At 41.7% G+C, this 7615-nt stretch overlaps 1 long non-coding RNA gene across 1 annotated transcript; it reads right to left on the bottom strand.

Moving 5' to 3' along the window:
• Positions 1–1152: 1152 nt before the first annotated feature.
• On the bottom strand, positions 1153–3827 carry LOC125241539. The gene is made up of 3 exons (XR_007178747.1): positions 3524–3827; positions 3264–3387; positions 1153–2045 (listed from the first exon to the last, which is right to left on the bottom strand). It is a non-coding gene; the product is annotated as an uncharacterized LOC125241539 (long non-coding RNA).
• Positions 3828–7615: the final 3788 nt, after the last annotated feature.

The following is a 7615-nucleotide window of genomic DNA, read 5'->3' as shown; positions in this document are numbered from 1 at the left end:
CAGGTGGTAAATCATCTTTATTACTAGATTCACCTATTTTTATCAATTTTAAAGCAGTTATTTTGACTTTATTCAAGGTCAAATTACTTTACCCACTAGTGGATAAAATGCGTTTTTACCGGCTGGTATTAAAGGACAAAACACGTGTTTCCGAGCTAGTGAGGGGAAAAATAATATATTAAAAAGGATCATTGTAGCCCCAGAAGTTTCTGAGGTACGCTTAGTTAAAAGTTTTCACAATTTCATGAAAACACAGTCATATACTGAGGGTGAGTTAATGTTATGTCCTTAAACTACTTAATAAGACATGGCTTAATAAGACAGGACGATTAATCGGAACGTGAAGCGTATCTCAGAAACTTCTGGGGCTACAACTACAATGATCCTTTTTATATTATTTTATTGGTAATTTATTATTCTTAAAATTGTCCATAATGACTTAGCCCTTTAACAAGTTTTTGGTGGTAAAATATGAAAACTAGCTTTTGCCCGCGGCTTCGCTCACGTTAGAATGAGACAGCCCATGTCACACTCCATCCTTTCAACTATCTCCTCTTAAAAAACCGGCCAAGAGCGTGTCGGGCCACGCTCAGGGTAGGGTTCCGTAGTTTTCCGTATTTTTCTCAAAAACTACTGAACCTATCAAGTTCAAAATAATTTTCCTAGAAAGTCTTTATAAAGTTCTACTTTTGTGATTTTTTTCATATTTTTTAAACATATGGTTCAAAAGTTAGAGGGGGGGGACGCACTTTTTTTTCCTTTAGGAGCGATTATTTCCGAAAATACCAATATTATCAAAAAACGATCTTAGTAAACCCTTATTCATTTTTAAATACCTATCCAACAATATATCACACGTTGGGGTTGGGATGAAAAAAAAAATCAACCTCCACTTTACATGTAGGGGGGGTACCCTAATAAAACATTTTTTTCCATTTTTTATTTTTGCACTTTGTTGGCGTGATTGATATACATATTGGTACCAAATTTCAGCTTTCTAGTGCTTACGGTTACTGAGATTATCCGCGGACGGACGGACGGACGGACGGACGGACGGACGGACGGACGGACGGACGGACGGACGGACAGACAGACAGACATGGCGAAACTATAAGGGTTCCTTATAGTTTGACTACGGAACCCTAAAAAAAGTCCTTAAATTTCATGGTTTTTCAAGTATTGAATAATGACCCCATCGGCTTTCGAGGTGGAAAACTCGGATTTGATATCCCTATTTCATCGCTAATAATATATGTATAAAAAATTAGAACTAACCTCATTTGATGCAAACCAACCGCCCCTGAAACATACGATTTCAATGGATCACATTGGCTGTATAATATGCGGTCCGTTCAACTGTGGAAAAACAAATTTAATTGTTGGTTTGCTGCTACATGAACAAGGTCTATGGTTTCAATATGTTTATGTACACGAGTACTTACTCTAAAACCTTATTTCAACCGATGTATCAATTTCTAGAGCAAGTTTGACAACTAGTTCCTTCAGTTTCATTTCAAAAATATAGTGTAAATGATTTTATACAGCAAACATGAATTCCATTATATTTGATGATGTTGCGTGTGAAAATCAAAATAATATACGAGATTACTTTGCAATGGGAAGGCATAAAAATATAGATAGCTTTTATCGGAATCAAATGTATAGTAAAATAAGATAAAAAGAGATATGTCATATGTATACCTACGTATAATTGTAACAATATAATTGACTTTCAATATCATTATAACAATATCACTACCTACTCACAACTAACATCAAGTAATCATAACATAGTGTTGAATGATGATGATGTGATCCTATTATCCCTCACTATGCATAGGGCTCTTAGAAGAATCTCCCACTTTTCACAGTCCTAGGCGACTACTTCCAAATCCTTCCAGCCTAGTCCACTTGCGCCAGTCTTCTTCTCCACTGACCGCCTCCACGTGTTACAAGCCGTCCTGACCGTCTTACTGCCAAGTGATTGCCAGCAGAGACCCTGCATGGACAGATGTTTGTCTGCTCTGTATGTTTTTTTCCGTAATCTGCAAACGCCAATGTTTATAAATTAAAAAAAAACTGGCCATGTTCGACGCCCACCGAGGGTTCCGTACAAGCTCTCAAAAGTTAAAATATCCTCATGTTTCCATATAACTCTAAAAAGATGTCTAAAAGTAAAGGTAATAATTATAAATACACTGTACCTTAAAAATGTACCAATGCATTGACATGACAGAAGTAAAAAAATCTTATCTAAATTATTATTACTTTGTCTTATGCTGAGGCAGAAGATATTTTAGTTAATGTTCTTTTAGTCTAATTTTTTCCCCATAAAAAAATCATGTATCTTTGTATCTTCTATTCCTTACACATACTTTATTTTAAGTTTGCATTGTGTTACTAACTCAGCATAAACTGTAACTGGTTCCCTACAATACAGATGTAGGCGGTGTAGCCTAGTATGCAGGCCTCAGTCATATTCTGTGGTAAATTTTATGAACAATAAAAATAAACTTATTCTTATGGCCCCTGTACACACATGGCCAACGGTTCCACCAGCCCTTTGTGAAACCCCTTGGCCAAGATAAGAGCCGCTGTTTACACATTGGCGAACCAATCACTTGGCATTGGCTCTTCATGAAAGATGGACGTGGAATGAAAAAATCTAGGAAATTCTTGGTCATAGACGTTGTCAGAAAAAAAATATTAAAAAATAATAACCCCGTAGTAAAATTAAATTATTTGCAATATTAACAATTTTTTGAATATTCTGATAAGAACATTTATCTTTTTTAGGAAATACATTAAACATTTGCAAGGTTATTTTATTTCCTAAAATCTACACTATTATTGGCATAGATAAACTTATTATTTTCGTAAATATATCACTACTGTCCTCTCTGACGGCTGACGACCAACTGAATGAAGCGCCAACGTGTAAACGCAGTTGGCCATTGGCGCCAAGATCCTTTGATGTGTGGACAAAAAACCGACACGAATCGGTTGGCCGGCAAGCGCAAGCGCCAACTGCCAACTTACGGCCAAGTAGCCCTCTACACACATGGCCAAGGGGGTTGGTGGAACTGTTGGCCATGTGTGTACAGCGGCCATTATTCATACTCCCTTTAATCATCTTAAATCTTAGGTTATTACTCTTATAGGGCGCTGTGTAATCTATTACTAAGTCACCTATTCTATGTATATGTAACTAATATTAGTTTCAGATATTAGTTTCAATACAAAACAGTTTATTCATTTTTCACCTGCGGTTTTGCTGCAATGACTCAAATGTCCCACTGCTATCACTGTTCAGCTTCAATTTTGGTTGTTTGACACTACTATAATTTCGGCGAATTCATCCATTATACTTAGTGCTTCATATAGTTTCTGAAATATCAAAGAATAAAACTATTATTCATATCGTAAGCGGTGAAAGCCAGTGCACACTGTACGTTATGGACTCTTAAGTGGATCTAGACTAATTACGGAGCTCCAAATGAAATTCAAATTCGTTAAAACTTACCTCACTTTTATAAACAATTTTTGATTGCGCGCCCGCTCCCGGGATTGCGCATCGCGATACGTCCATGGAACACTTCTTCTTCGTCGTTACTCTTGGCAGTGGTCGTCGTCACATTCAGGGGTTCAAGCTTAACATTGCGCCATTCCTCCCGTCCCGTCTTCTTCTCTTCTAGTGCAGTGAATTCGCGGAGTGCCGGAGTGGGCCATTGGGTGCAGTCTTGACTTGGTCGGTCCACAAAACATGAAAACATTCAAAACAACAACAAACAATAAAATTTAATGTCATTAGAAAAAACCGATTATTCCTAAAATATCCTCAAGCTAATGTCAGAACGTCCCTATTAATTTTGACAGTTCCCTTAAAAAAAAAAGTTAAGCTAGGAACATACTACGCGGACGTCCGCCGTCGAGCGACCGCGACCGCGACCGATCAGTGTGCACGGTCTTCGGGACGTGGCTTCGGCTGACCAAAACATCCAGCGAGCCAGATTTCGATCGGACATCCATGCGCTCAAGGCCACGTCCACGACCGTCGACCGATAATTTGCACGATTAAAGCTAGGAACATACTACGCGGACGTCCGTCGTAAAACGACCGCGACCGCGACCTATCAGTGTGCACGGAACAAAACATCCAGAGAGCCAGATTTCGATCGGACGTCCGTGCGCTCAAGGCCACGTCCGCGTCCGTCGACCGATAGTTTGCACGGTTACGTGTATTTCCATTGTCCAGATTCCCGTCCGCGGTCGATTTACGACGGACGTCCGCGTAGTGTGTTCCTAGCTTAAGTGTATATTCAAGCTAGGAACACACTACGCGGACGTCCGTCCTAAATCGACCGCGGACGGGAATCTGGACAATGAAATTACACATAACCGTGCAAACTATCGGTCGACGGCCGTGGACGTGGCCTTGAGCGCACGGACGTCCGATCGAAATCTGGCTCTCTGGATGTTTTGTTCCGTGCACACTGATAGGTCGCGGTCGCGGTCGTTTTACGACGGACGTCCGCGTAGTGTGTTCCTAGCTATATTCATTGTCCAGATCGGCGTCCGCGGTCGCGCGATGACGGACGTCCGCGTAGTATGTTCAGCTAGGAACATACTACGCGGACGTCCGTCGTAAAACGACCGCGACCGCGACCTATCAGTGTGCACGGAACAAAACATCCACAGAGCCAGATTTCGATCGGACGTCCGTGCGCTCAAGGCCACGTCAGCGTCCGTCGACCGATAGTTTGCACGGTTATGTGTATTTCCATTGTCCAGAACTCCAGATTCCCGTCCGCGGTCGATTCACGACGGACGTCCGCGTAGTGTGTTCCTAGCTTTCCTAGCTTTAGAAAGCGCGCACACGGGCAACTTTTGGCAGCGAATTTTTTGTAGGACCATGGCCTAGTTAAGTATGAAAGTGCGCACATGAAGCGACGCAACTTTTCATACAAATTTATACGAAAGTCGCCGAGCAACTTTGTCGCCCGTGGGCCACCCTTAGTCTTTGGTGTTTGGCTTCCTCAATTAAAGCTAGGAACATATTACGCGGACGCCCGCCGTAGCGCGACCGCGTACGTGGACGTGGCCTTGAGCGCACAGTCATCCGTTCGAAATCTGGCTCGCTGGATGTTTTGGTCAGCCGAAGCGACGTCCCGAAGACCGTGTACACTGATCGGTCGTGGTCGCGGTCCGTTACATGATTGTCTCGAAGTGTGTAGTAGTCTTTATTTAAGGGAGGGCGCACACGGGAGCGACAGTCGCTCGACGACTTTTTTGTCTCTGTCGTCACCCCTTGCGACAGTCTCCGAGGTGCGCAACTGCGCACACGGGAACGACAGCGACGTAACCACAGACTACTAAGGGAGGGCCCAGACGGGCGACGCAACAGTTTTGTCTCCGTCGCTCGGTCTATGGGCTAGTATGAAGGTGCGCACACGTTGCGACGCAACTTTTTTGTCGCAGGGGTCGACGACAGGCCTGCGACGCAACTGTCTCCTTCCCTATGGGTTTCAATGCAAGTGCGCACACGGCGACAAAACAGTCGTCGGTCGGTTGTCAATGTTGCCAGTTATTAGAATAAAAATATAATTTTAAATGCAGATTGTTGAAGACGACATTGATTTCTGTCTTTTAATTGAAGAAGTAGAGGAAAGACCGATTTTATATGACAAGAATTTAAAAGAATATTCCGACAATATTTATTTATTTTAGTAGGAGGTAGGGCATAGCGAATGATATTCCGCTTTGTGTGGTAGAGCACAGCACAGCGGATATCGTCTCGCTCGAATCTAGAGCAGAGCCCAACTGGGGAAGTACCTCCGCCTTACAGAAGACCGCAGCCAAATAGCACTAGACCCTACTCATAGTGTTGTGTTCCTGCCGGTGAGTAAGGCTGCCAGAGCTCAACGAGGGTGCGGTGTGCTGATGACGGGAGTACTTACGGAACTAACTTGTTCCGTCTATTGTCCTTTGAGTCGTCGGCAACCCGAACCCTCCTTGGAACTTGTACACTCCTTTTTGCTGTGTACTTAACACAGCAAAAGGGAGTGTACAAGTTTCTAATGGGGTGGCAACGCGCATGTGACACTGTTTGAGTTGCAGGCGTCCATAGGTTACGGTGACCGCTTTACATCAGGCGGACCGTATACTTGTTTGCCACCGACGTAGTATAAAAAAAATATATATATATTGAGAAAAAACTATGCCGGGTTGTAAAATCATCAAAACTTTTAAACACTCATTCTGAAGTACCAAAAAATTATTTTAGATAGGCTCTTAATTTCATGAAAAAATAAAAAATTGCATCCGAAATATCCAAAGATAATAGAATTAGTCTATGGTAATAGCTTTTTAGTAGTCTGTGGTTACGTCGCTGTCGTTCCCATGTGCGCACCTCGGAGACTGTTGCAAGGGGTGACGACGGAGACAAAAAAGTCGTCGAGCAACTTTGTCGCCCGTGTGCGCGGAGCCTAAAAAGCTATTACCATAGACTAATTCTATTATCTTTGGATATTTCGGATGCAACTTTTTCTTTTTTCATGAAATTGAGAGCCTATCTAAAATAATTTTTTGGTACTTCAGAATGAGTGTTTATAAGTTTTGATGATTTTACAACCCGGCATCGTTTTTTCTTAATATTGTCGGAATATTCTTTTAAATTCTTGTCATATAAAATCAGTCTTTCCTCTACTTCTTCAATTAAAAGACAGATGTCGTCTTCAACAATCTGCATTTAAAATTATCTTTTTTTTTCGAATAACTGGCAACATTGACAACCGACCGACGACTGTTTTGTCGCCGTGTGCGCACTTGCATTGAAACCCATAGGGAAGGAGACAGTTGCGTCGCAGGCCTGTCGTCGACCCCTGCGACAAAAAAGTTGCGTCGCAACGTGTGCGCACCTTCATACTAGCCCATAGACCGAGCGACGGAGACAAAACTGTTGCGTCGCCCGTCTGCGCCCTCCCTAAAAAGATTTGGTCAGCCATAGACACCATTCGTTTATCTCACTCTTACGTATTTGTGTGACAGGAACGCAGATAGAAAACCATAAAGAAAACGAACAATTTGACGTTGGCGGTAGGCTTAAACAATTACGATACTTAAAACCGAGGGTAGGCAACAAAACGAAGCCGCCCGGTATGAAAGTATTAACGGCTAACTCTTCCCTTTCCACCACCTTTCCACCAATATCAGCGTCGCAGGCGGACGCCTAAAAATGTAAGTTTTTTTTTAATCGTTTACTACTTAAATAAAATTAAAGGTAATTTTAATACAATGACTTTAGACAACAGCTCCTTGCGTGTGTTATGATAATCATATGATACTATTTTATGAGGTTTCAAAAGCGATCTATTTCGTGGCAGACGCTCAGACAAAAACAAAACCGTTGTTAATTTGAATTTAGATTGTATTTGATAATGATAATCAAGCCTCGGATTGTTTTTCGCACGGTAAGATGAAAGAAAACTATGATATTAAAACTAAACTTTAACTCGTATTCATACTTAGTCCCCATCTTAGTCCCGTAATAATTTTGTCCCTTATGCAGGTTGACTTGACAGATCGAAAGTGTTACTCGAAAATTAATTACTTAATA

This window comes from Leguminivora glycinivorella, chromosome Z, assembly GCF_023078275.1.
Source record: "Leguminivora glycinivorella isolate SPB_JAAS2020 chromosome Z, LegGlyc_1.1, whole genome shotgun sequence".
Lineage (NCBI taxonomy): Eukaryota > Metazoa > Arthropoda > Insecta > Lepidoptera > Tortricidae > Leguminivora > Leguminivora glycinivorella.
The sequence above is the reverse complement of the archived record's forward strand: the minus strand, read 5'-3'. Positions and strand labels throughout refer to the sequence as shown.